General features: G+C 37.3%; 2 long non-coding RNA genes across 2 annotated transcripts in view; one reads left to right on the top strand and one right to left on the bottom strand.

Moving 5' to 3' along the window:
• Window positions 1-2,042, bottom strand: part of LOC145531339 (uncharacterized) — a 139,954-nt gene extending 137,912 nt beyond the window's left edge. The window contains exon 1 of the long non-coding RNA XR_014072364.1: window positions 1,561-2,042. This is a non-coding gene — a long non-coding RNA (uncharacterized LOC145531339). The remainder of the gene's footprint in view (window positions 1-1,560) is intronic.
• Window positions 1,655-27,950, top strand: part of LOC145531340 (uncharacterized) — a 99,416-nt gene continuing 73,120 nt past the window's right edge. The window contains exon 1 of the long non-coding RNA XR_014072365.1: window positions 1,655-2,731. This is a non-coding gene — a long non-coding RNA (uncharacterized LOC145531340). The remainder of the gene's footprint in view (window positions 2,732-27,950) is intronic.

Below are 27,950 nucleotides of genomic sequence, written 5' to 3'. Positions count from 1 at the left end.
TGTCCTCCTTCTGACTCAGTCAGAAAGTCCTACCTCCCTGTCTATTGCTTTGTCTACCTTTGACAGTTATCAATCTTTAAGGATAATGAAAAGCTTTCCAACAGAAAAATTCAGGAATCTAGGCATGGTTGGCATGTGTACACACATTCACATATGTGTAGAAAGAGGAGAGAGAACCAGTTCACATTAAATTCATTAATTTTTAATTAGGGCCAGATAATATTTTGTTTTCTGTTGATTGCTTTATTTTGATTAGAGAAGCTTTTGGGTGTGAATCAGTAAAATATTTGCTAAAATTTTCTACTTGACATTTCTTGCATAGATACTATTAGAATAAGTCTTGTCTAATTCATTTATGAATTTAACACATTATGCATAAACTGACCCACAAATATTAATTCAAATTAGACCTAACTAGGTAGAATTCAGAAATAAAAGAGACTGAATATTAGTTTGTTTAAAAAAAAATTCAAGGTTTCTAAAATTTAATGCTGCTGCTGCTAAGTCGCGTCAGTCGTGTCTGACTCTGTGCGAGTAGATTTAAATTTTACAGGGCTGCCATCTTGTTCAATTGTTACCAAAAACTACAAAAGTTTCCATCTCCAAATTCACCCTTCATTCACAACCTATGTATCCTAAAAACCTAGACTCTTAATTTTGGGTTGCTATAAAATCTTTTTGGTGAAAGCAATGGATCTTCTGCCCAGAAAAAATTACACCTAACACACAAACCAAAGAAATTTCCACAGAATTGAGGGAATTCCCCCATTTTCTAAAACTCATCCATGAACAATCCATGCATCCCCCCTGAAGAGTACTTGAACCACAGGTTAAAAATTCCTGAAAAAGATATCAGCTTAGGCAACTTCTAGTAAGAGTACATTCTCCACATCTTTATCAATACAAAAGAAAAAAAAAAAAGGCAAGAAAGCAACTTGCCTCTCAAAATGGGCAGAAATATAGATTACTGGTTTAATCAATGCAATTATTTGTTCTTGAAAATGGTAAATACATGTTTGTACCAAGTTTTCCACTTCTCTTCCATCTCAAAATTAGAGGGTTTTAGAGTATGGTCAATTTCAAGACTAAACAAGGCTATGATTTTACTAAAAGATAACTTGGCAAATAGACTGAGTTCTTGTAATCCTCTCAAGCTTCAAGAGGCCAACTTGGACAAAAATAAAAAAAAAATAGAATCAATTTTTGGTCAGTAAGAGCTACTGAAAAATGAATTTCAGTTAGAGACTTGAATCAATTTGAACTTAAAAAATAATGTTATTCTTCTTTCTAAAATTACCTCATTTCATTTTAGACATACATTATGTCTATATGTTTTAATATATAATTGAAAAAATATCTGCCTCCCACTTAAAAACAAAACAAAACTTTACCTTTAGGAACAGCTGAAAATTTCCAACAAAAATAACTCAAAAGTTATAAAAATTGTTTATACTAGTCGCCAGGAAGGACTCAGCAGAAAGGTATTCATGTGCACCGTGTTCAAAACTTTAACTCAAAATCCCTTTTAGATGACTTTCTCAGCCAGTCGTCAAAACGTACCTCAACACGAAGTATGTCGCCTCTCCATAAACCTGCGGCAAGGCCTCAAATTGGAACCGGAAGCCGTATCAGCTAGTGGTCCAAGCCCTCGGCCGGAGTGGGTGAACTTCCGGGACCCAGACGCTGCCAGCTATGCCTCACACGCCCGGAATACTGAGTTCCGGAGTCCTAGCCCTGGTCCGGAGCAGGAAGCTGGGTTACCCCCCGTCAAGTCTGTTTCATTCCCCGCGTCTTTCAGCGCAAGAAGCTTGAGTGAGGAAGTTTGAACTTGGAGTCGGCTCAGTGTGGGCTGCGGTCCGGACCTGTGGTGAGAAGAACGCCCACGTTGCGCTTGACCGATGCGAGTTGTTGCCTCTTGGCGTTTTTGCATTCACATTCCAGCCAGATCCCGGTGAGGACCTGGTAAACGGCGGGAGAAGGAGGAGCACGCGGACTACGGGCTCCTGGGCCTCCGCTGCTTCCTCGAGGAGGTGCAGTGCCCTGTGGACCCAGTGGCCCATGTGCGGCCTGGAGGTCGGCTCCGGGTGCTGTGGGCCCAATGGCCACTTTCAGGGCTGGTGCCTGTGGACAGCATGGTTTGGGGGGTCGTGCTCTATCTAGATGTCCCACAGAGCTGGTCAGTAAGCTGCCCCTTGGTCACCCTAATAGCTCCTAGCCACCCCTGGTTTGCCAACAAAAGTCCTTCTAGTCAAAGCTATGTTTTTTCCAGTAGTCATGTATGGATGTGAGAGTTGGACTATAAAGAAAGCTGAGCGCCGGAGAATTGATGCTTTTGAACTGTGGTGTTGGAGAAGACTCTTGAGAGTCCCGTGGACTGCAAGATCCAACGAGTCCATCCTCAAGGAAATCTGTCCTGAATATTCATTGGAAGGACTGATGCTGAAGCAGAAACTCCAATCCTTTGGCCACCTGATGTGAAGAACTGACTCATTTGAAAAGACTCTGATGCTGGGAAAGATTGAAGGCGAGAGGAGAAGGGGACGACAGAGGATGAGATGGTTGGATGGCATCACTGACTCAATGGACATGAGTTTGAGTAAACTCTGGGAGTTGGTGATGGACAGGGTGGCCTGGTGTGCTGCAGTCCATGGGGTCGCAAAGAGTCTGACACGACTGAGAGAGTGAACTGAACTGAACTGACTGAAGCAAAAGGAATAAGCTTTGGAATAACGTAAGTAGTTGTTGAGAAAAAGTTAAGCACTAGGTTAACTAGAACTATTATAAATGAATTTCTGGCAATGTAGGGTGTGATTTTTCTGATAACAGAGTCTGTAAGTCTAATGACATCCAAACAGCATTAAGCAAGGAGAAAGGTGCCCAGTTTCTGAATATGTACACACTGTGCTCAGTCACTCAATCATGTCCAACTCTTTGAGAGTCTATGGAACTTAACCTGCCAGGCTCCTCTGTCCATGGGATTTCCCAGGCAAGAATACTGGAGTGGGTTGCTATTTCCTACTCCATCTCTGGTTAGTTAATATCTGGCCTGAATGACTAGTCCTAGTTATAAATCTGCAGCTAAAATTCTGTTCATTTTGGCCAAGGAGCTGTATGTACTGCGTAACAGAAATTTGATGTTAGCAGTTATTATAACTTTATTAATATAATCAATAAATATTATTTGAAATGTCCCCCAAATCCAATATATTAGTTAATTCTCCATATAAACTCAAAATAACTTATTTGTGTGTTAAAGTGGCATATCTTAAAAGGATAAAGATCACTCTTATTTGTGCACACATACTGAGGGTGTAGTTACTGTTAACCTTTTCATTTTCTTGATCTGATATTGGTGAAAACTGATATTAGTCAGCTGACTAAAGGATATTATTTTGCCATCATTTATCAATTTAAAGAAACTTGGTATCAATAAATATGTCTTTCATACAAATATTCATGTACTTAAAGTAAGTTCTTTGAATTACATAGGGTATATGGATATCATATTCATTTTACTGTTTGTCTGTCCAGGGTAATTTTTCTTACCTTTAAATTTGCAAGATTGAAAATCATAGTCTCATAGTCTTTTCAGCTAAGGATATCTCTATTATCTTGAATTTCATTTGAACTTTGATAATATTATTAGTGAAAACTTTAGGTAATTCTAATGACCAGAATTGAAATGGGAAGCCAAGACATTTATTTTGAAGAAAGGAGAACAGAGAACTTTGTAAACATGCTTCTCAGGAAGCAATTATTAATAGCATTCTTCCCCTTCCAGTTCTCCAATTTTTAAGTGAAGCTGTTGAGAATGTTTGTCTCAGAAAATTATAGGAGTAATTAAAGTTATTTAAACATAAAATAATCAGTTTCATAATACACCCAAATTTTTATCAGAAATGCTAACTACCATTCAGCTAATTTAATAGATTTCTATACTTTATTTATATTTTTTGTGCTACAAATATTTTCCATAAACCTAATTTAGTAGGGAAGCATTCTAAGGGATAGTATGTCTTTTGATGAATGCTTACTCTGAGCATGTACACAGTTGGTGATTTGTTTTGTATTTTGTACTCAATACTGGTTGCAAAAAGAAAAAAAAAAACTTGTTTATCTTTCTACAAGCCATACATGGTTCAATGAATGCCAAAAGCAAATGACCATAGAACTCTAAAATAGTAGGAGTTTTAGGATTATGATATTTAGGTTTCGTTTATTTTATCCATCGATTTTCATTAGGAAACCAGTAATGAGAATGACAGAATTCAGGAGTTTAAAAAAAAATCAAATTAACACCCTGCTGATTGTAATAAAGAACTATGAAGTAATCTAATACCTGCAACCTAGATAAAGAAGTTCACATCAATTATAATGGCATTATATATAAAAGCAAAGGTCAGTTCTGCTCAATACATTTGGCCTATTAATTCACACTAGAAAACTGTGGTTGCCTAAGTAGTCATGCTCTGTACTTGTAAAGGCCTCCAAACCCAGTTAAGGTGACAGGAAAAAAAGAGAAAAAGAGCAACCTAGCAATTTTCAGCAGGGAGTACAGCCTTCAGAAAGCTGGGGCTGCTTTTACCCCAATCACAGGTTAAACAATTTGATCTATAACAATGAAAGCACCTTCTGCTTATTCTTGAGTTACAGCACATCCCCATGTAAACACCCATACAATAGAAAACCAAGACAGGTGATATGCAGCAGAACAAAGCAGCAAGGCCAAGCAAAGGAAATTCTGCACTAAGATGAAATTTTATCAGCTTATTTAATTAAAAGGTGGTAGGTAGGGTCAGTAGAAAACTATAAGCAGACACTTTCAATAAACTAGGTAAGAAAAAAATCATATCCAAGGAGCTGTATTTAGTAATATTTATCTCAGATATCATTGAAAAATTGTGGTTTGGCTCACTGTTTCTGGACTGTAAGAGACAGAGGCTTTATCCATTGTTTAAAATATCTCCTATAATGTAGGTTGATTAGGTAAAATATGAAAATATTATACTGCAACATTCTTTCTTTTGCCTCCCCAAGCACTGTAATGTAATTAAAAAAAAAAATTTAATTGTTTTTCTTTAGTTCTTGGAATGATGTCTGAGAAAGTGCTTATCCCTTCAAAATAATCTGTAGATACTCCACACATATTACATGCAATTCCCATTGTTTTCTGTTTTAAAGCAAAGAGAAAAATTTATTATTTTTCATGTTATAATCATCATTAAATTCTTTGCAGAATTGATAGGGAAATGCACAAGGACTCAAAGCTTGGTTACATCAAATAGTAGACCAAATCCAGCTCAAACAATTGAACAGCTCTTGTACTCCATTTACTCAATTGAAAAATGGGGGTAATAAACCCACCTATGATTATTTCACAAGGTTGATTCAAGGTTCCTTTGAGGAACATGTTCCTAAAAATGCTTTAAGAATTAGAAAATCTCATCCTAATAAAGAGCAGTGGTTTAGTTGCTCAGTCGTGTCCGACTCTTTGTGACCTCATGGACTGTAGCCTACCAGGCTCCTCCGTCATGGGATATCCCAGGTAAGGATATTGAAGTGGGTTGCCATTTCCTTCTCCAGGGGATCTTACCGACCCAGGGATGGAACCCGGGGACTCCTACATTACAGGCAGTCTCCTGCATTGCAGGCATATTCTTTACCTACTGAACCACCTGGGAAACCAAAATTATACAATTTGATTTGAAATAATACCAATGTATTGGGGGTGGCTTACATTGCATACAGAGCCCCCTGAAATAGGCAATACATACATCATCTGAATTATCAAAGAGAAAATGATTTTGGAACTTCACTAGCAGTCTAGGGGTTAAGACTCCACACATCCAGTGCATGGGATGCAGATCAATCTTTGGTCAGGTCACTAAGATTCCACATACTGGTCAGCACAGTCAAAAACAAAACAGACAAACAAACAAAAACCAGAGAGGAAATAGTTTCATCTTGCTTAAGTCACAAAAGTTGGTCTCCCATTTGTCATGATCCTGGTTCATCCACACAAGAGTTAATCATGGTGTTTGAAGACATTTTTTTCTGAAGGTAGAAATCTCTAGTCAGAAGGCTACTGTCAGAACACAAGATACAGCTAAGAGTTTCACTTCCACACGTATGTGTCTGTGTAAGAGTGAAGTGAAATAGGACTATTGAATCATTTTTCACAATAGAGTTTTGGTATCTAGAATTTGAAAGGGAACTGGAGGATAGTTTTTCTAGTTCAAGTTTCCTGTTCCATGTATAAATTCCCCCTTTAGAGTGGAAGAGTGTATAGCTTGTATAATTGCATTTCATGGCAATATAGTCAATATGAATTTTAACACAGGAAGATAATCAAATAATTGATCAACATTGTTATAGAAAGCAAACAATACTGATGGTTTATTGCTGTCCATGTATTTTGGGCATTTTGCGTGAAGTCCATGTCTCTTCCTTCCCTCTCCCCTTCCTCAGGTGTAAGGCTGGCATCGTAGTCTGAAGACTTTTTCATCTTCTCCTATTTCCACCTCCTCCAATAAGTCTCTTACACTCCGAATTCATCTTGGAGTATGTGCCTCAGTGAAACTGAACTTTAATGCAAGTTTTATAAAGAGATCTGATGAAAAGGAACTAAAATTTTCATTCATGATTTGTGATTGGAGAGCTCTGAAGCAGGCTAGGAAGGAGGGAATTTTTTTAGAAATTTTATTGACGTATAATTGATTTCTGCTACAGTATTTCTGATGCAGTAAAGTGATTCAGTTATATATATGTGTGTATATATCTATATCTATAATGCAGTCTTTTTCATATTCTTTTCCATTATGGTTTATCACACGATATTAAATACAGTTCCATGTGCTATAATGTAGGACCATGTTGTTTATCCATCCTATATATAAAGTTTGCATCTGCTAATCCCAAACTCCCAATCCATCCATGTCTGTGAATCTGTTTCTGTTTTATAGATAAGTTTTGTTGTATTTTTAGATTTCACATATAAGTGATATCATGTGGTATTTGTTTTTCTTACTTCACTTAGTATGATAATCTTTAGGCCCATCCATGTAGCTGCAAATGGCATTATTTCATTCTTTTTTATCACTGAGTAGTATTCCCTTGTATACATGTACCACCTCTTCTTTATCTGTTCATCTGTTGATGGACATTTAGGTTATTTACATGTCCTGGCTAAATTGTGAATAGTGCTTCTATGAACATAGGGACATGTATATCTTTTTGAATTAGAGTTTTGGCTGGATATTTGCCAAGGAGTGGGATTGTTGGATCATATGGCAACTGTCTTAATTTTTTGAGGAATCTCTATACCGTTTTCCATAGTAGATGTAGAAATTTACGTTTCCACCAACAGTATAGGAGGGTTCCAGAAGGAATCTAATGGAAATTGCTTTGGAGGAAAAATGTTATGCATCCTAATGTATATCATCATCTCATTTTATCTCTGTTATGAATTCTTTTGTTAAAAGCATATAACTGACTTTTCCTTGTAAATTTTGTATGCATTTTGTATACATGTAAAATTCATATAACTCACACTTGCATTGAAGTAAATTTATGTTCTGGGAATGCAATAGTGATTTGAGCAGTGTTGACAGCTACTGTGGACTGAAATTTGAGGTTGCCTATAGAAGGCTAATCTCAAGGGTGTTACATAGAGATGGGAAGAACAGAAATGGCAAAATGTTAAAAATTGATAACTGGACAGTATGTTGGAAAGGAGATACAGTAGTTGGAAGAGTCAGTGATACATTGTTTTTGACAAGGGTCCCTGGTTAAAGGATCCACAAAAAAGAGCCAAGAGAAACTTCACGTTGTATACAGTAGTAGAGAGTAGAGGTAGTGGAGAAAGATGATTAGTTCTGTTTGAAATGTTATGACTAAGAATGAGTACAGTACTTCTCATTCAAGATGAGTGTGCAAAAAATTATAAAATGTGTGAGGAAAATTAACTGTGAGAGGTAATAAAATAATATATACAAGCATTCTGGAGTTGAATTCACCATAAAGATTAAAAATTCTATGAAAGTGAAAGTGTTAGTTGCTCAGTCATGTCCAACACTGTGCAACCCCATGAACTGTTGCCTGCCACACTCTTCTGTCCATGGGATTCTCCAGGCAAGAATTCTCCAGGCAACATGGGGATCAAACCTGGGTCTCCTGCGTTGTAGGCAGATTCTTTACCATCTGAGCCACCTGGGAAGCCCCATATATACTATAGCAGTATATATGTTGACTTTAAAGTGAGTGTGTTAAGAATTCTCAATGAGATTTTTTAAAAAGAACGTAACCCATGAAAAAGAGCAGTGGAATTTGAAATAATAGTATGTAAGAAAGAACAAAGTATAGTCAACTATAAATAACAGCTTTAGAAACCAAAAGTATATAAGAAAAGAAACATAAAAATAAGAAGAAATACAACTGAAGAGAGTTAGGAAACTCAGTGATAATAATAAGGAATTTATCCAGATAAAGAGACTGAAAGATCAAAACGGCCAATTAAGACAGCTTCTGTGAAAGTGAAAGTCTCTCAGTCATGTCTGACTCTTTGCCACCCCATGGACTATACAGTCCATGGAATTCTCCAGGCCAGAATACTGGAGCGGGTGGCCTTTCCCTTCTCCAGGGGATCGTCCCAACCCAGGGATCGAACCCAGTCTCTTGCATTGCAGGTAGATTCTTTACCAGCTGAGCCACAAGGGAAGCCCAAGAATACTGGAGTGGGTAGCCTATCCCTTCTCCAGCAGATCTTGCCAACCCAGGAATCGAACCAGGATTTGTTACATTGCAGGTGGATTCTTTACAATCTGAGCTATCAGGGAAGCCCTTAAGACAGCTTCTAACAGAAGTTAATAGAACTTCAAAAGGAGGACAGAGAGAATGAAGGAGAAGTGTATTTAAACAGAAAGTTCACCAAAAAGAAGTAAAAGCAAAAGTCCCAGGAGTCTCCTCAGGAGAATGAAATGGAAGACCCATCTGTCTCCTTCTCCAAACCCAAGAAAAAAAAAAAAATTTTTCCAGTCAGGCGCTAGTTTGTAATGATCTTAAAGAGACAGCTGGCAGTGGAAGTCTTCCCAAGAGGAGGAAGTCTCCCTAAATAGGAACCAGTTAGTAACCCTGAGAGTCAGGAAACAACGTGTCCCCCCACCTCTCCCCTCAAAAGGGAAAACTCTTCTCCAAGGAGGACCTAAAAAGGCTACTTTCAGCAAAAGCAGCAGCTCCAAGAAAAAGAAAAAGCTATAAACATTATCCCAGGAAGAGTAGAATGGACCTTTCCCTGCTGGAGTATACCCTGCAGATATTTCCCAACCCATCTCCTGTAGCCCAATACAAATAAAAACAATTTCACAAAGGAAAAAAAAAAAGAAAAGTTTCATCCATTCAACATGTTTACTAAGGGTCTACCTGGATGAGTTTCTCTTCTGATCATAGAGACTATTTAAGCAAGAAAAAATTGGCCAATCTTACACTAACTTCATACTTTACATTATGCATCAACATTTCCAAAACTGAAGAAATACTTGAGGACTCAGAGTGTGAAGCAGAACTGAGCATAAGCAATAAAAATGAATCCGAACTCAGATACATTGATGACTTTCATTTTTATTGTTTATAAAATAGTCCCTTGAACTTAGTTTAATTTGCAGTGTGTTCACCTCTTTCCCTTCATTGTTTTTTCCTGTATGTCTTCTTTTCATAACTCTTGATTATTCTAGCGGCAAATTGTACATTTACTCGATGAAAACGTTTTTCTTTCTTTTAATATATTCATAATCATAGCTATCTGTTTACTCTTCTGACTAAAACCTGTGCATATGCTGAGGGTGTCTCATTTACAACATAACATAAAATAGTTTAACAACCTCAGAGTCATTGTTTTTATTTGTAGGGTGTAACTTTAATTTCTCATATTGTGTTCAAGATGCCTTATTTTTCTAGTTTTCTCAATTTATTACACTTCCATTTTTGTTGGCTAATTTTAATGAAGATATTATTTAAGTATTTTACCACTTCAAGTTAAATTTTATAAAGTTTAAAAAAAACATAGTTTTAAAAATCAATGCCAACAAAAGCATGAAATATAAAGATTATACTACACAGGATTACAAATTAAGTAAACTGTACCTCTTCACAACTTTTTATGAAACTTTTTTTTGAAACCTTAAAGCATAATAAAATGCTTTATGGAAGAAACACTGTTTTTCAAATGTATTAGTCATTTCCCATAAGTTTATTTCATGATATATCTAATAGAACAATGAGATAAGAGGTTATATTCTATTCAAGACTGGCCTTCCATTGTCCATTCAAAAATGAGTTTTTAGTAAAAATATGAATCAATGTGGGAGGAATACTGTTTTATTTTAAGAAATATTAAAGTAAAATAAAAATTTGTGATTCATAAAGACACTTCATTTTACACTTTGTTACTTTTCTTACTAATGGTACTTAAATGTTTTAAGATTAATATATTGAAAAGATGATATAATTTTAATTCAAAGTTTCAAAAAGAAAGCCTAAATCCAACTTGAAAACCTAGAATTCTTACTGGGTATCAGTGTATTTGTATGGATGTAATATTTATCATCAACAAAGGAACACAACAGAGTCATCGCATTGGTTAAGACAATTACTAATAATGCAACACAAACTTATATTACCTGTGCACACTCACACAGACATAATGCATGCACACACACTAGAATACCAATAGGACACTATGTCCTGAATGCACATTGCTTAAAGATCAGACCAGAGAGGACAGCTGAATGTAAGTTTAAAATTCCAGAGATGAATTATTTCTGAAATTCTTACTGGAAATGAAGAAATTAACTCTTGTTTTATCAAGCTTCTGGTTAGTAGTAGTAGTAGTAGTAGTAGTAGTAGTAGTAGTAGTAGTAACCCTTACAAGCAAAGCAAATGGGAATATTCTCTCTCTGAAACTTTTGGTCCGTAGTTAAGTTTATAATGTAAGGGTAATTCAAGTGGCAGATTCAGTGTCAAATGTGAGGGGCTCCTGCAGATCATTCTTATTTTTACTCAACCACAAACCACCCACACCTGCTAAACAGAAACCAAAGAGGCAGGTGGAGGGAAAAATGTTCTAGACCGAGGTGTAGGTGTCAGGTCTGTTAAGGGATTTACCATGCCACCCACATGCACAGAGATTTCAACAAACGGGATTTAATCCTTTAGGTAATTGGCTCTAACATCCAATACACTAGCTATTTTCTTCTTTGTAGAAGATATAGCAAACATAAAAAATATCATCCTGTATGGTTTTTTGGAAGTTAAAAGGATTTGTGACTTTTAATAAAAGACCTGGGAAGTCAGCTAAAATTAGGGTATTTGTTCATTTCTACAATTTGCAACTTTTATAAAGAAAGCCGGGAGAGGGACTTAACTAAGTTTTGTGCTATGTTCAATAGAAGCAGCGAGCCACATCCATATCAAGAAGATAAAAGCAAAGAAGGATTTAGCAAGCAAGAAAATCTGTGGTATTTAATTTCTCTAAATACATAATTGAATTCTGAATGCTAAGTGATTGCTTTCATATTCAAGAAGAAGTCATGAAATTACCAGCTCAAATTACATACTCTTCTTGTCACTTGGCCCTGAGTCTTTCGTTCAATGGGCTCTGCCTAACTGGTGACCACGGCCTAACTGGTGATGATGTCATGACCAGCATTCATTTCTGCATGCTGTGAACTGGCAGAGTCTCATCTCCAAGTAAATATTTTCATCTTCAATAGTTCCAACTTGGTCAAATAATGATTCTATATAACTTTCATTTCTCTAAGGATCTCCTCGCTGAAATCCAATCCTTTGTAGCACTACAGAAGAAAATGGCTTAAATTCCACAATTCTCGGTTCAAAATGTGGATTGAAAAAGTAGAACCACTCTATGACTATGTTAAAATGTTTTTTTGTTTTTGTTTTTCTGTTGTAGACAAGGGTTGGAAAGGATTTAGGGGTCCTGGACCAGCATAAACAGTGCACAATATCGTAAAGACAAGGGCTCCATGGTGAGGCCATGAATATATGGAACAAAAGCTATACCAGAGATGAAGACTGATTTAAGATGGAGTTTTCCCAGCTTGGGGAGGAGTGATGTGTAAACTTTCAGAATTAAGTTATAAGTGTAAATGAACTAATATTGAATTGTAGAATTTCTCTCTCACTTTGGGAAAGGGTGTGTTTAAATCAGATATGATTAGAAATAGAAAAATAAAGACATGTGCTATTCTTTACCCCCAGTGTCCTTTTGATAAAGGTGAAAGAGGAGAGCGAAAAAACTGACTTAAAACTCAACTTTCAAAAACTAAGATCATGGCATCCAGTCTCATCACTTCATGGTAAATAGATGGGGAAACAATGAAACAGTGAGAGACTTTATTTTCTTGGGCTCCAAAATCATTGCAGATGGTGGCTGCAGCCATGAAATTAAAAGACACTTGCTCCTTGGAATAAAAGCTATGACAAACCTAGGCAATATATTAAAAAAAGCAGAGACATCACTTGGCCAACAAAGTGTAGTCAAAGCTATGTTTTTTCCAGTAGTCATGCATGGATATGAGAGTTGGACCATAAAGAAGGCTGAACACCAAAGAATTGATGCTTTTGAGTTATGGTGCTGGAGAAGACTCTTGAGAGTCCCTTGGACAGCAAGAGATCAAACCAGTCAATCCTAAAGGAAATCAACCCTGAATATTCACTGGAAGGACTGATACTGAAGCTGAAGCTCCAATACTTGAGCCACCTGATGAGAAGAGCCAGCTCATTGGAAAAGACCCTGATTCTGGGAAAGATTGAGGGCAGGAGAAGAAGTGGGTGACAGAGAATGAGATGGTTGGATGGTATTGTTGACTCAACAGGCATGAGTTTGAGCAAACTCCAGGAAATGGTGATGGACAGGGAATCCTGGCGTACTACAGTCCATGGGGTTACAAAGAGTCAGACATGACTTAGAGACTTAACAACAACAAAAATGTCAGAGAAATTCATAACAAGTTTTTTTATAACAAAGGAATTTATCTTTTCTGCCACTTGTTCATTTTTGGAGACATATACCAAATAACTCATTCCCCTTTTGAAATTTTGTTTTATTCCCATCCCTCCACCCTCCCTACTAATATTCAGACAGAGAATCAAGGATAGCCTACCTGATTATAAGGAAAATGTTTCTTTCAGGCTGATTTCACTTTTAATAGACATGTTTACCTGCCACAACTCCATCTTGCTTTGGGTTTTATAAAACACATAAGTAAGAAATTTCTGAGTTCTACATAATCAACCAGGAAAAGACCTTCCTCTAACTCAAACTGAAGATCATCTCTAAAGGAAAATTTGAGAGTTGAAGCAGACCAGTTTTATTCCACATTCTCGACATCATCATGCACAAATGAATTCAGATTAAATGAGTAATAGGTCGTTTCTTCAGTGTTATTTAGGATACTAAATAGTTGTAAATAATCTAAATGCCTCATAACAAGGTAACTTGTTAACTGTAGCAAGTCTATAAGAATATGATTTACACATTTAACTTACATTTTAGAAAAATGACTTATTGACACAGATAGAAAATAGCATGTAAATAGAACTAAATCATCCTATATGCATTTTAAATGAAAATATGCCAAAATACTATTGGTACTAATTTTGGATGATGGAACTATCTCTAAACTTTTTAATTTTCTCTGCTTTTCTTAACTTTTTGGATTTACTTAAATACTTTTATAACAAGATTTATGTGTTAAAAATATCAAGTGAAATCTAACAATTGGAAGAAGTCATATTGCTGAAAGAGGAGTAAGTGAATAAATTTGGGGTTCTATTCAGTTTAGAATCAATAAGCAAAACAAAGCAGCAGCAACAAATATCTGTCTCCATTCTGATAAAGGAAAATGAAATATCAAAGAATTTCCAAACTTGGAAGTTATAAACTTCAAGTCAGTTCTTGCTTAGTGAAATCATACTTTTTGAAGAAAATTGGTGGTCATAATTCCCATTGAAATGCTTATTATAGGAAAACAACCTTATGACTATTAAAGACAAAAGTGGGCAGAGGAAGTATTGAATCATTGTACTGTAGTCACAGAATGGAGAAAAATGCCGTTTCTTGACTTAATGTTGCCTTAATTTAAAATAAGACTATTTTTTTTTTAGCTGCAAGGTACAAATTTGCAAAAAGAAACTATTGATTTGCTACCTATAATTTCCTCTGTGATAAAACACAAAGATTGATGTGAAGATTCAGTGATTTTTCAGAAGTGTAAATTGTGAAGGTAATAAATCTTTCCATTAAATTAGTGGTAAAGGAGCTCAAAGCCCAGCTAGTGATTGATTATTGTAATGACTTCCTGCTTCTGCACACCCCCTCTCCTCACTTGGAGTTGACCATTGAGTCCCTTAAAGGATTGGGGCTCACAATGAAGCTTCTATGCATTTCTGGACCTTTGTCATGCTGGCACACAGGTCATTCTCCTTTAGGAAGGATGAAGAGGCTGGAAAGCAGTTGTTTCAAGGGAAAGGGGAACTATTCAAACCTGAGCTGTCCAAGCATTAGTATGGAGTACACTTGGCTGTGAACTCAGGGTCTAACAGAGGCAGAAGCAAGTCTACAAGCCCTTCTGTCAGGTCTCTCCCCGCAGGTGTCACTCACAGGCCTTTCCATTATCTAGTGAACTCTGAGCTGACCCTCCACCTAGAGAATCTTCATTTCTTCTGCATCTTTAGGCTTTGAGGAATGATACACTTATTTCCAGAGGCATTTGTTAACTCTTCATTCTCCAGCCCCTTGAGCTTCAGACTTCAGTAAGTGTTGGGAGGGAAAGTTAGTTATGTGCTGAGGACCCTGTCTCTCCTGTTTTTCTAACAGTCTCCACAACCACCAACAGCCCTGCTGGTTCCTCAGCAGCAGCGTCTTCCTGGTCCAAGCCCAGAGCCTCAGTCAGAATTATTAGTGGACCCCAAGAAAAAGCAGCCACTGGTTCCCTCAATAGGCTTGTCATCCAGTTTTTTTTTTTTCTGTTCGTAACGGTCAGACCGATGAATCTTGATATATTTTCTGCCTCTTACAAGCAGTTCTTTATAACAATTCTCAGCTTCCTGCCCTATACAAGAAATTGTGACTCTCTGAAGATTAAAAAACAAACACACACACACACTGAATGTCAGCTCATTTTTCTTCAGTTCTCTTTTCCTGTGCTCTCAAATCCAGGCGTGGCCTCTGAAATAGACTTCCATAGTGTCCTCAGGACCTGAAACTCCACTGATAGGGCCAAATGTGTATTTGAGGGGGCACTGAAACAGGAAAATGAAGAACCCTTTGTTCAAAAATGATTCACAACAGCAGAGCGTAAACTTCCCAAGGGTGGGGATCGGTTGGAAGCGTGCATGAAGTTCACCCCTCATCCTTGGCCTGGTCACTGGATTCCGGAAACACTAAGCCAACTAAATAAATTGACTTCAGCTCTCCTTCTTTACATTTTTAAAATTATAAATCATTGTTACAATTGAAGAGGTGCAGGATATATCTCATATATTTGCAAAGAAACTCATTTATTCTTGCCTTTTCTGCCAGTTTATACCTAATATTTTGATTTTACCTTTTGCAAGCATGGAGCTGTTGATTAAAATGAGCAAGGATAAGTTTTTAATACCATGTCTGGAATGATTTATATCTTTTACTGCCATCCCACCTGTTGACCAAGGAAGTATTAAAAGTGTTAGTCCCCAAAGGAATGGGAATAAAATCTTCAAAATATCAGAATGTGCAGCTATGAAATTATGCACATATGAGGGAGCTCTGGAGACATCTGTATTTCATCAACTCTTTGCCTTACTCTGGAAGGATCTCCTTGGTAATTTCTCTAATTTATGGTTACAGTTGTCCACATTTTGTAGGCTGCTAATGTCAGCATTCTGACTACAGATGCCTCATGCTTTCAACAACTGACAGAGGCTTTCACTGCTCAAGCACTAAATTGCACTAATCTGTGAGATAATAAAATGTGCTAAATGGCACACAGCATGATCTATTTGCATAATTCTTTGAAATGCTTCATGTCTCTTAAAAATCTTAATGGAAAACATCTTGCATTTCCTTATTAGGATTTTCTCCTTATTTGTATTAAGCACAGGAACTGCAACTTCCCTATAAAGATGTTGGGATTTATTTGCAGGAAATAAGCCACTGAAGAAACCCTGTAACAAAGACCTTCTTGAACTTCTAAAATTAAGAATAGTTAGCGAGGACCCAAGGCTCATCCTCCTTGTGTGATTCCAACACTACAGTTTAGTAGTCCCTGAATTTATGACACTGAAATACATGCATGAGGCTTAAAAAAAAGTCTCTAATGCTGAAAAGGCTGTGTCTGTCACCACAATGTAAAAATTAGTGGTTAACTATTTGAAGTTAAATAATTTAATAACCTTTAAATAGCCATGCCTCCCATGAAAACCTTAAACAGATAGGGTTGTTGTTGTTCAGTCTCTGAGTCATGTTCAACTCTTTTTGTGGCCCCATGGACTGTAGCCCATCAGATTCCTCTGTCCATGGGATTTTCCAGGCAAGAATATTGAAGTGGATTGCTATTTCCTTCTCCAGGGGATCTTTCCAATCCAGGGATCAAACCCGCATCTCCTGCATTGTCAGCTGTGTTCTTTACCACTCAGCCACCTGGGAAGCCCAAGCAAATAGTGTTAGGAGAAAATAATCAGCAGTTCATGTGTGGGTCCTGGGATAAAGGCTGTTTATCTGTAGTGCTGGGGATTGTCAAGAACAGAGCAGAGAATTAGAAAATTCCCTCGGATCAGGTTTCTCTCTAAAGAAAATTTTCTCTGTATCACAGAAAATCGTGACGTCACCTTAGCATGAACATCTCCAGTTGACCAAAACCTGATCATCTCAGCATATGAGATTTTAAAATGCTTTCACAAAATAAGGTGTTTGATATGCACTGGTATAGAAAACTGAACATAGATCAGGAATTTTCTTATGTCATTTCTTAGCTTCAGTCAGTATTTGAAAATGTCTTAGGTGGAAGGTTGGGGTGATGTGTATATCTACAGACATTTACATTGATACAGAAATATAGTTCATAAACTAAAGCAAACATTTTTTATAAAAGCTATGGTATTCTCCCTATATTGATCTTAGTCCATTATAAGAGGTGTACTATACAGAATTAATCAGCTACAAACCATTTCTTTCCTTTGGGTAATAATTTGAGCAGTGCCTCCTCCCTTTCTGACCTTCAAGGAATCTTTCCGCCCATGTGCAGCCAGGAAAGTCTCCTTGACTTCAAGAAGGTGAAATATGTGGTCTTTTATCTCTTATCTGGGCAGAGCTCAGTTCCCCTCTCGCTTCTTATCTTGGAGTATCTGTGCACAGGGGACAGCCTCCGGCTATTCAGACTGAGTCCTATCTATCTCCTGTCTCAACGGGAAATATCTTTCAATTGTTGCCTCAAACCTATCATCAATTTTAGAAATGAGAACAGAAAATTATTTCTCAGGTCCCCTCCAACCCCATGAACTGCTCTGGGTGTTACTTGATTTAGTTGAAGTCAAGTGCTTAAATTATCATTCCTATACTGAGTGCTTAAATGGAAGGCTTAGAAAATGCTAAAGTAAAGATGAATCATCTGCAGGGTTCATCACATAAACTATAGATGGAGAAGTGTTATTGGTGAACAGTAGTTTTAAAAATATTTAATTGCTGATGATACAATTTAAAGTTTTTAATCTTTTCTTTATGAAGGATATTATACATTTACTTCATGGCAGAGTTTGTGTGTGCGTGTTGCAGTTTGTTAATAGCTTATTTAATTGTTAAAAGGTTTTGGTGAAAATAATACAGGAAAACATTTGAACTTTGTAGAACACCCAGGATTACTGATTTGTCAGTCAACTACCATTTAAAAAGTGAATCAATTCCTTTAAATAGTTACACATTACTAAAAAATATCACAAACCTTTATGGATTTAAAAAGTTAAAATTTCCCTAATTTTTACACATTTATTGGAAAAAAAAACATAATCACTTAGAAATTTTTAATTAAAATCACGATTCCAACATACATTCTCTTAACAGCTTTAGCATCTTAAAAGAAGAAAAATTATAAATAATAATTATAAAACTGATTGTAATATTTACAGTAACAGAGTCTAAAATATTACTTACAAATATTATTTATAAATGCCACTAATCTAAATTTCCATCTCCATCACCATTGTTTTTATTCCTGTTCAACTTTATCTTCCTGTGGTCTTAATAGTCTTATTGGAATAAAATAAAAAGCAAGCATTGTCCTGGACATGGCAGTTCTCAAGATTTGGGTTATTAATCAGTTATTTCTTTTCAAGGCACAGGTCCTGACAGGCATGTCAGAGTTATTTATATCCATGTCACTGAGCATCATGTTAAACTTCTAATTTATTGTTACACCTAAATTGTTCCAAATCAACAATATTTAACATCCATGCCTTCATATTTAACATCCTAGCTTTGGTTTTATTCAACCCACTATTCACCCCTAAATAATATACTTTTATCATTATCTATTTTCTTGTAATTATATTGACATGCTCTGTTGCCACTAGTAAAACTATATTTTAAAAAAAGCTTAATTATTATTATTAGATCTAGCTAGAGAATTTTTCTCCTAGGAGATGAAGTTATCTCTGCATTTTAAGACATTTGGCTAATTGGTTTTCTTAGAACATTGTTAAATGAGCTTCCTATTTATTTATTATGTGTGAAGACTGGTGCTAATTAACACTGGAATTCTCTTTGTAACTAATTAATGTGTGTGTCAATCATTGTTGATCAGTCATCTTTCAGTTAGGGTGAGGGTTTGCAACCTATCCTTGGCTTGACACCTGTTTTTATAAATAAAGTTTTATTGGAATGCAGCCACACCCATTCATTTAGGTATTGTTTATGGCTGCTTTTGCATATGTAAACAAAGAGAACAGAGAGTCTCACTCATCATCTGTTTATACAGAAGGTTAAGCTGAAACCCATGCAGTCCCCCTTGATGGTGGGGAATTCAGGATGGAGAAAAGCAAGAGGAAGTGTTCTGTGTTTTGGATGTGCAGCCCCTAGATAGTTAAGATGCGTATGGAAGGAAGAATTTTAATAATCTTGGATTCTTGCCTTTTCTCATATGTAGAAAATCATTAAAATCGTTAACTGGAGGTATCTGTGTTTTTTGTGATTAGCAGTAATCTTTTACCAAGATATACGCTTGGCCATATGTATTTCTGTAGCCCAACAATTAATATAAATACTGGCTCTTCCCTCTACCTCTTTAGAACAGATCCTCAGAGCTAAGAGGCTGTCTCCCAGGCTATAGTCCTCAGTAAGGTCCTCAAATAAAATTGAAACTCATTGGTCTTACATTGTTTTTTTTCGCTTCCATTGACATGCTAGCAATAAAGCTGAGTAGTTTCAACAGAGACCATATGGCCTTTAAAAGCTAAAATTTCACACTTCTTTTGCCAAACCTTCCTTTAGGGGTCAGTACTTGTTTTTCTGGAGCTATTTAGGTTACTCAAAAGTCCCTGAATGCTTTTTTCCCTTGTTTACAGAGGTAGAAATATACTGTCTTATTAGCAGAGGTCTTGGTTAATTATTCAGGCACTATTTCCATTCTCTTCTGTGGTGCAAAGCTGAATTATACTTCTCGTTTTTCTTATAGTGAGTTGTGGTCAGCTGGTTGTGTTCTAGTTAATGGAATGTGAGTGAAACTTGATTTGAACTGTGACATAAGAGAAAAAAAAACTTCATTAAACTCAGTTCTACGAATTGTTTAATAGTGAATAATGCATTCACTCAATATGCATTCACACTAATAATGCATTCAGTAACTAAAAGCATTTATAAACATGTTTAATTTACAGAAGAAATAAATACCCATTTAATGAATACTCCAATTTGTGTTTCTATTGTATCTACTTTTCTAAATTACAACTCTTTGTGAACAATTTTTATAAACATTTTCTTTGCTTTTTTAAAAATTCAGCTTTTCTGATTAAATTAGCAAAATATTATATCTAATTATCAAATAAAACATAATAGACAGAATTATGGTGATTTTTGGTACTTCCTTGGTGGTCTAGTGGTTAAGACTTCATGCTTTCACTTCAGGGGACATGGGTTTGATCTCTGGTCAGGGAACTGAGATACTTCATGCCCAGCATGCCTCCCCCATCCCTCCCACCAAATTAACTAGCTTCAAGGAGTCCAGGATCATTTTATTGGAGTACAGCATTAGAGTTGATATCCAGGTATTGGTATTGCACAAAGAAGTAGCATTGGTTATAATTTCTCCTACTGTAGACAGAGATGGAAAAATACTGCCCTTTTGAATTTGCATTTTTTCCCTGTTTATCATGTATACTCTCACAGCTTCTAGAGGATAGAGACGCATTGAAGTTCTTCTGTAATGACACTCTGATTTATAGTCATCAGTGCTCATGCATGTTGAGACAAGTGAGTTGCTGAATTTATGTTTTTACTTCCCTACTTTCTGGCTGGTAATGACCACACAACTTTGTTTGCAAAGTAATATAGCAATAATATTTAGTCATTTGATGTTTTGTGAATCATAGGATTTTCCAGTATTAAAAATTGTATAACTAGGTGCAGAGCAAAATAAAGTTTGGATGGTGTTAACGTGAGCCCTGCTTGCATTGAGGCAGTAGTTCATTAGGCATGTGACAGTGTGCATTGACTACCAGGAGAGCACGGCTGGGGTCTACCTGCTGATGTGCAGAGATGTGTGGTAGTCTACTTCAGTTCCTCTTCTGGATGGTCTTCCTTTCTAACTACACAGCTTTTGAGGACAATAGATACCAGGCACATAGAATCATTATTTATGAGCTTTGGCTACCGGAGATTATAAAAACTAGAGCACAGAAAAAACAAACCTTCTACCACCAGATTTTATAATGAGGATAAGGGGTAACTTCTGGAAATACGGTAACCTATGACATTTTGGGCCACACCAGGTGCAAAGCAAAATTCCTCATTTAGTGAACAAACAGAACACTGAGGAGTTGATTTTTACTGAAAATATGGAAATATGTCCATAATTTTGGGAAGCTTTGAAATGCTAAGGTAAATAAGAAGTATAAATGTCTGCTTTCAGACATTTACACTTTCAGTATTTATAGTTTAAAACTCCAGAAAGGATAGAAATACCAGTGTCCTTTGTATGTGCTGGATGTATGCAACAGATAGCAGAGAAATGAAGCTGTGTTCTGTGTATAACATTGCACTGTGTAGTGTGTAGTATAGCTTGGAATGGTGGGAGGATTCCCAAATGACAGTTTGAGGTCTAGATGAGAATGGATAATTGCCTGTGTTTCCTAAATACATTAATTTTTAACTCTTAGACTATGAGTAATGCCTCTGTTTGATTTTCCTTGCTATACATTCTGAACATAATTTCAGATGTGTTTCTACTCTTATTTAGAGTTTCAAAAAAAGTCTTCATTTGAAGTAGGGTTGGAGTAATATAAAACTTACTCCTTTTATTTTCTTCTTTTCCGAAAAGGATTGCTTTGAGAATATACTGCCTGGGAGAATGTTTGAGAAACATTAATCTTTTAAAATATTGTGGACCTGAATATGGAAATAATTTTATGAAATTTTCAAATATGCTTTTTCTTCTCATTTTGTTTTTCCCTCTTTGAAATTTTTCTTTTCCACCTAAATTTCCCTTTGTGTTTCTTTCCATCTGCATGAATTACCTATCAGTTAATAGAAACTTTAGCAGGTGAGGGAAATAAAAGGTTTAAAAAAGACAAAATAGAAAAAAATAGTTACATCCCAGAGTAAATCTTATATTGAGATAAGCAGAAAATTCTTGAACATATTCTAATAAAGTACTTGATATAGCTTCTGAGACCTTATTGTTAAAAACAACTGATATAATATTCTTAAAAAAGGAAATTTGCAGAGGTAAGAAATGGGAAAATTGCTTCAATCTCTTCTACTTATCTTTGTACACACACACACAAAGAACACAATTTATTTAACAGCACTACAGTGGAAAAACAATGTATATGGAAACGAAAGCTGGCAAAGAATTGCATTTCAGTTTTAGTCATAGATGTGATGACTTTGAGTCCAATAAGTGGACTGAAACACCCATCTTCATTCCACAGGTTCAGGGATGTACTTCATACAATTCAGGGGTCACAGGTAGCGGAGAGCTAGAGGAGAGGGGTTGATTCGTCATTGCAATTCTCAACCAAAATAAAATTCCAGTAAGACTGGAAAATATTTCATTTCAAATATAAGCTGTAAGCATTTTCATCCTACATTCAACCACTTCACAGCAAAAAGCCTTTTTCTTTTTTTACATAGAAAAAAATGCATACTGAAAGTCAAAGTCTTGATACCAGTTTAATGCTTCTAAAATACATTTTAAGACGTGCTTGAGGATGACGATATTTTATTTAAATATTGTTACCTTTAAGTCTTTCCTCATAATAGCTTCATCAACATTCAGTTTATATAAACATTCATTTTTTCCCTTATATTAAGATCAGCTAAAGCCTATTTTTGCTTTACAATATACATTTCAAATTTAATTTCATTTAAAATACCAATTCGAGTTCTCATTTTTTCCTTAGCAAGCAAATATCCCAACCTCATAGCTCTTTGCCAAGCCTTGGCCTCAAAATGTTGTATTTAAAAAGCAAATAAAGAACACAAACTTATTCAAACTCTCAGAATGCCTGAGCCTGCAACTCCGGGAAAGTCTTTATCTAAAACCAATGAACTTTTCAGGGCTGTTGAGAAATGACCAGAGGGGCCAATTAGCTGTTGCACAATTGGAATCTTCTTGACGCTTTGTCAATAATTTATAAAATGGAGAGGGCAGAGGGGTCACTGTCACTGAGGGAGTTGAAATTAAAATGTTTCTCTTACATACGATACTCTAGAAAGCAAGAGGGTACTTTTCTTCCAGAGGAAATCCATTTTGATGTAAAAGACAATAAATCGTGCTTTACTGAAAATAACCATCCTGCAGTAGCCATTATCTGTTTCTGCATGCGTCTTCCTTACCTGTCTTAGATTTCAAATCCCCGGTAGATAATGCAAATATATTGCTCTATTTTTTTTTTTCTCTATTGGTATTTGTCCACATGCTTGGGATCCTACTAATTCTCATTGGTTCATTTCCTGTAAGAGAAGCATAATCAATCCTTTAACTGCTTCACTCATTAATATGAAGAAGCTCAGTAGGAAATGGTTCCTATTTACCCCTGGGTACCTAGCTTCAAATTCTAGATTAGTCACAAGGAAAGGGTATAGATTCCTTATTTCATTTAAATACTATGTATATCCTGAAACTGATTACTATAATTAGTTGTGCTGTGCTGCTTGTGTTTAGTTGCTCAGTTGAGTCCAACTCTTTGTGACCCCATGGACTGTAGCCTGCCAGGCTCCTATGTCCATGGGGATTCTCCAGGCAAGAACACTGGAGTGGGTTGCCATGCCCTCCTCCAGGGGATCTTTCCAACCCAGGGATCGAACCCAAGACCCATGCATTGCAGGCAGATTCTTAACTGTCAGAGCCACCAGAAAAGCCCAAGAATACTGGAGTGGGTAGCCAATCCCTTCTCCAGCAGATCTTCCAGACCCAGGAATGGAACTGGGTTCTCCTGCATTGCAGGTGGATTCTTTACAAGCTGAGCTACCAGGGAAACCCATAATTAGTTGTACAATATTCAATTCAAGCTGGTTTTAGAAAAGGCAGAGGAACCAGAGATCAAATTGCCAACATCCGCTGGATCATCGAAAAAGCAAGAGAGTTCCAGAAAAACATCTACCTCTGCTTTATTGACTATGCCAAAGCCTTTGACTGTGTGGATCACAATAAACTGTGGAAAATTCTGAAAGAGATGGAAATACCAGACCACCTGACCTGCCTCTTGAGAAACTTGTATGCAGGTCAGAAGCAACAGTTAGAACTGGACATGGAACAACAGACTGGTTCCAAATAGGAAAAGGAGTATGTCAAGGCTGTATATTGTCACCCTGCTTATTTAACTTCTATGCAGAGTACATCATGAGAAACGCTGGGCTGGAAGAAGCACAAGCTGGAATCAAGATTGCCAGGAGAAATATCAATCACCTCACATATGCAGATGACACCACCCTTATGGCAGAAAGTGAAGAAGACCTAAAGAGCCTCTTGATGAAAGTGAAAGAGGAGAGTGAAAAAGTTGGTTTAAAGCTCAACATTCAGAAAACTAAGATCATGGCATCTGGTCCCATCATTTCATGGCAGATAGATGTGGAAACAGTGGAAACAGTGGCTGACTTTTTTTTCTGGGCTCCAAAATCACTGCAGGTGGTGATTGCAGCCATGAAATTAAAAGACGCTTACTCCTTGGAAGGAAAGTTATGACCAACCTAGATAGCATATTAAAAAACAGAGCCATTACCTTGCCAACAAAGGTCTGTCTAGTCAAAGCTATGGTTTTTCCAGTGTTCATGTATGGATGTGAGAGTTGGACTATAAAGAAAGCTGAGCACCGAAGAATTGATGCTTTTGAACTGTGGTGTTGGAGAAGACTCTTGAGAGTCCCTTGGACTGCAAGGAGATCCAACCAGTCCCTCCTAAAGGAGATCAGTCCTGGATGTTCATTGGAAGGACTGATGTTGAAGCTGAAACTCCAATACTTTGGCCACCTCATGCGAAGAGCTGACTCATTGGAAAAGACCTTGATGCTGGGAAAGATTGAGGGCAGGAGAAGAAGGGGACGACAGAGGATGAGATGGCTGGATGGCATCATCAACTTAATGGACATGGGTTTGGGTGGACTCTGGGAGTTGGTGATGCACAGAGAGGCCTGGCGTGCTGCGGTTCATCGGGTCGCAGACATGACTGAGCGACTGAAGTGACTGATTGAATTCAAGTCTCAAACTTTGTGACACTCAGTGGAGATTTATATGACACTTACATTATTTATTCTGCTCATTAAAAGACAAGGTCAATTTAAAGTGGTTATATTTAAAGAATTTAACCTGAGCCTAAATGCCTGGTAATAAGACACATTAGCTTTTTGAAAATTTTTGGATTGAGGAACTTTTCGTAGATAACATTTTAGAGTCATGAGAAATCCTCAGTTAACAAAAAACAGACCTTGTTGAACAGGTGAAGTGGAGGCATTTAAAACATAGAGATGAGGCTAAAAAGGGTATAAGTCCAACTGATCACTCCATTTATTTAATCTTAGTCAAGAATGCTTCACTGTTCACAATGTGTACATATATCATCACGTTGTACACATTAAATGTTATTTTAGTCCTCAGTTATACCTCAGTAAAGCTGGAAAAAAATGAAAAAGAGAATGCTTCACTGCAGGAAAAGTCTTTAGAAAATTCGAAGAAACATAAAATCCTTCAAGTGAAAATTAAAGAAGGCTGTCTATGCTTTTGAACTGTGGTGTTGGAGAAGACTCTTCAGAGTCCCTGAAGAGAGGGAGACTGAAGGAGATAAACCAGTTAATCCTAAAAGAAATCGATCCTGAATATTCATTGGAAGGACTGATGCTGAAGCTCCAATAATTTGGCCACCTGATGTGAAGACCTGACTCATTGGAAAAGACCCTGATGCTGGGAAAGATTCAAGGCAGGAGGAGAAGGGGATGACAGAGAATGAGATGGCTGGATGGCATCACTGACTCAATGGACATGAGTTTGAGCCAGCTCTGGGAGTTGGTGATGGACAGGGAAGCCTGGTGTGCTGCAGTCCATGGGGTCGCAAAGAGACAGACTGAGTGACTGAACATCAACAAACATAAATTTACTATATTAGCATCCAGAATTTTTACAAAGGATTTTCTCTAGCCTTTGAACAGAATTAGCATTAATAATTTCTTTCTAGCCTTTGTTTTAAGTTTGATTAAAATCTACTTCCCCTACCCCCCCACGATAAGGAGGTGGCGGGGGGAGATAAATGAAAGAGATGGTAGCACATATTAAATAACACCTTTTATTCAGGGACAAGTTGAGGATATAGATCAATGTACCAGAATTTGTACACCCAGAAGTTGTTGGCACCAGGGAGTGTGTTCCCGGGCTCCTACGCATTGGGAAAGGAAGACACTCCATTCATCCCATGATCCTATATTTCTGTTATTGAACCTAGCTAACCTTAGTTGCATAAGAAGTACATTCAGCTAGGGTGCAAAGAATCCACCTGCAATGCAGAAACCACAGGAGAGGTGGGTTGAATCCATGAGTCAGAAAGATCCCCTGGAGGAGGGCATAGCAATCTACTCCAGTATTCTTGCCTGGAGAACCGCATGGACAGAGGAGCCTGGCAGGCTCATAGCCTCGAAAAGAGTCAGACACACTGAAGTGACTTAACATGCACATGCAACCTTAGTTCTACCTCTTTTCTTTTCTCACTTTTACCCAAATTCTTTAGGCAGTCACATGCTACCTTCTTGCCTTCTATTACCACTTGACTCTGGAACCTTTATCTGTGACTCATGCCCATCAAGACTGACTCACTTTTTCAATGTTTTTTGTATCAAATTGTTGCTAGGGATGTCCTCCTCAACCATGACCTCTTTGAAATACTTCTGTGGGTACTGCCTTGCTACATGACCTTGTAGGTAGGGTTGAATTCCAGCTCCCTGTGTGGTCCCTACTGACACCGTGGTGAGGGGGTGGCTTCAGTACCACTGGCAATGGTGACTGACTTGACTCTCCCATGGGTCTCCCCATACAACAACCCATCAGGAGGGTAAGGATTGTCTTGTTACTCCTGGGTGAGGATAGAAGTCTAGGCTGCCCATGTAGTCTCCACCGACACCATGGGATGGGAGGCAGGAATGCTGGAATACCTCTACACAGCCTATTGAGGGTAGAAGTCTGTTTTCTCCACTGGGCTTCTGCTGGTCTTATTGGGTTTGGGGCCAGATGTTTGTTTGTTTAAGAAATGAGAATAAAGACATTTCAAAGATGTCATCTGGAGAGAGAACAAATATTGATGTCCCTATACGCTCACCTCTCTCAAGTCCTGATATAATCCTATGTCAGCCCTTGGAATTTAGACCCAGAATATAGAACGATGTGGGATATACCGTTAGTGGGCAGAGATTACTCACGATTGTTTGAAATTTACTTTCTAATATCTGGTAGATTTGGGATATAAAATAAAATCAAACTCAGTGTTATGAACTATTTGTGTTCCCTCAGAACCCTTATGTGATGTCCTAATCCCCAGCATGATGGTCTTTGGAGATGGGTTTTTTTGGGGGAAGTGACTAGGGTTAGATGAGCTCATGAGAGCAGGGCCCTGGGCTGAGGGGTCTAGTGCTTTCATACATAGAGACGCTGAAGAACTTTCTCTCTAGGACCACTGTTTCTAAACTGGGAAGAGATCCCTCACCAGAGCTTCCCATCCTCCAGGGTGTGAAAAATAAATTTCTGTTGCTCAATCTGCTATGTCTATTATATTCTGTTGTGGCAGCCCAAGCTGACTAAAGCTCTCAGAGAAAAACAAAACCATACTTCGCGCCCATTTTAATTGAAAGTCAGCCATCGGTGCCCATTATAAACTTTTGACGGTCAGCTTAGCAAAGGGTTTGACAATTCCCAAAGGTGATTTTTTTTCTTCCCTTGTGAATCACCGGACACAGCCTTATCACTTTAGACTGACTGTGCATGTCTGGAAGTGCATGTGTGTGTGGGGGTTTCCCTTTTGTTTTACCACCAGTGAGAAAGTCTTTGCTGGTTCAGCCTGAGCCACGCTTTCTGCCTCCGTTTCTTGGTGGGATGCTCTTTGGAATCCTAATTTTGTCGATGAGTCAGTTTTTGGCCCCACAGGATATATGAGACACACTCAAAGTCACTCACTACACAAAAATGGAATTTCGGGCTATGTCTTCCTGTTGCT

This window comes from Giraffa tippelskirchi, chromosome 13 (genome assembly GCF_054371585.1).
Source record: "Giraffa tippelskirchi isolate mGirTip1 chromosome 13, T2T-mGirTip1v1.2.pri, whole genome shotgun sequence".
Taxonomy (NCBI): domain Eukaryota; kingdom Metazoa; phylum Chordata; class Mammalia; order Artiodactyla; family Giraffidae; genus Giraffa; species Giraffa tippelskirchi.
The sequence above is the reverse complement of the archived record's forward strand: the minus strand, read 5'-3'. Positions and strand labels throughout refer to the sequence as shown.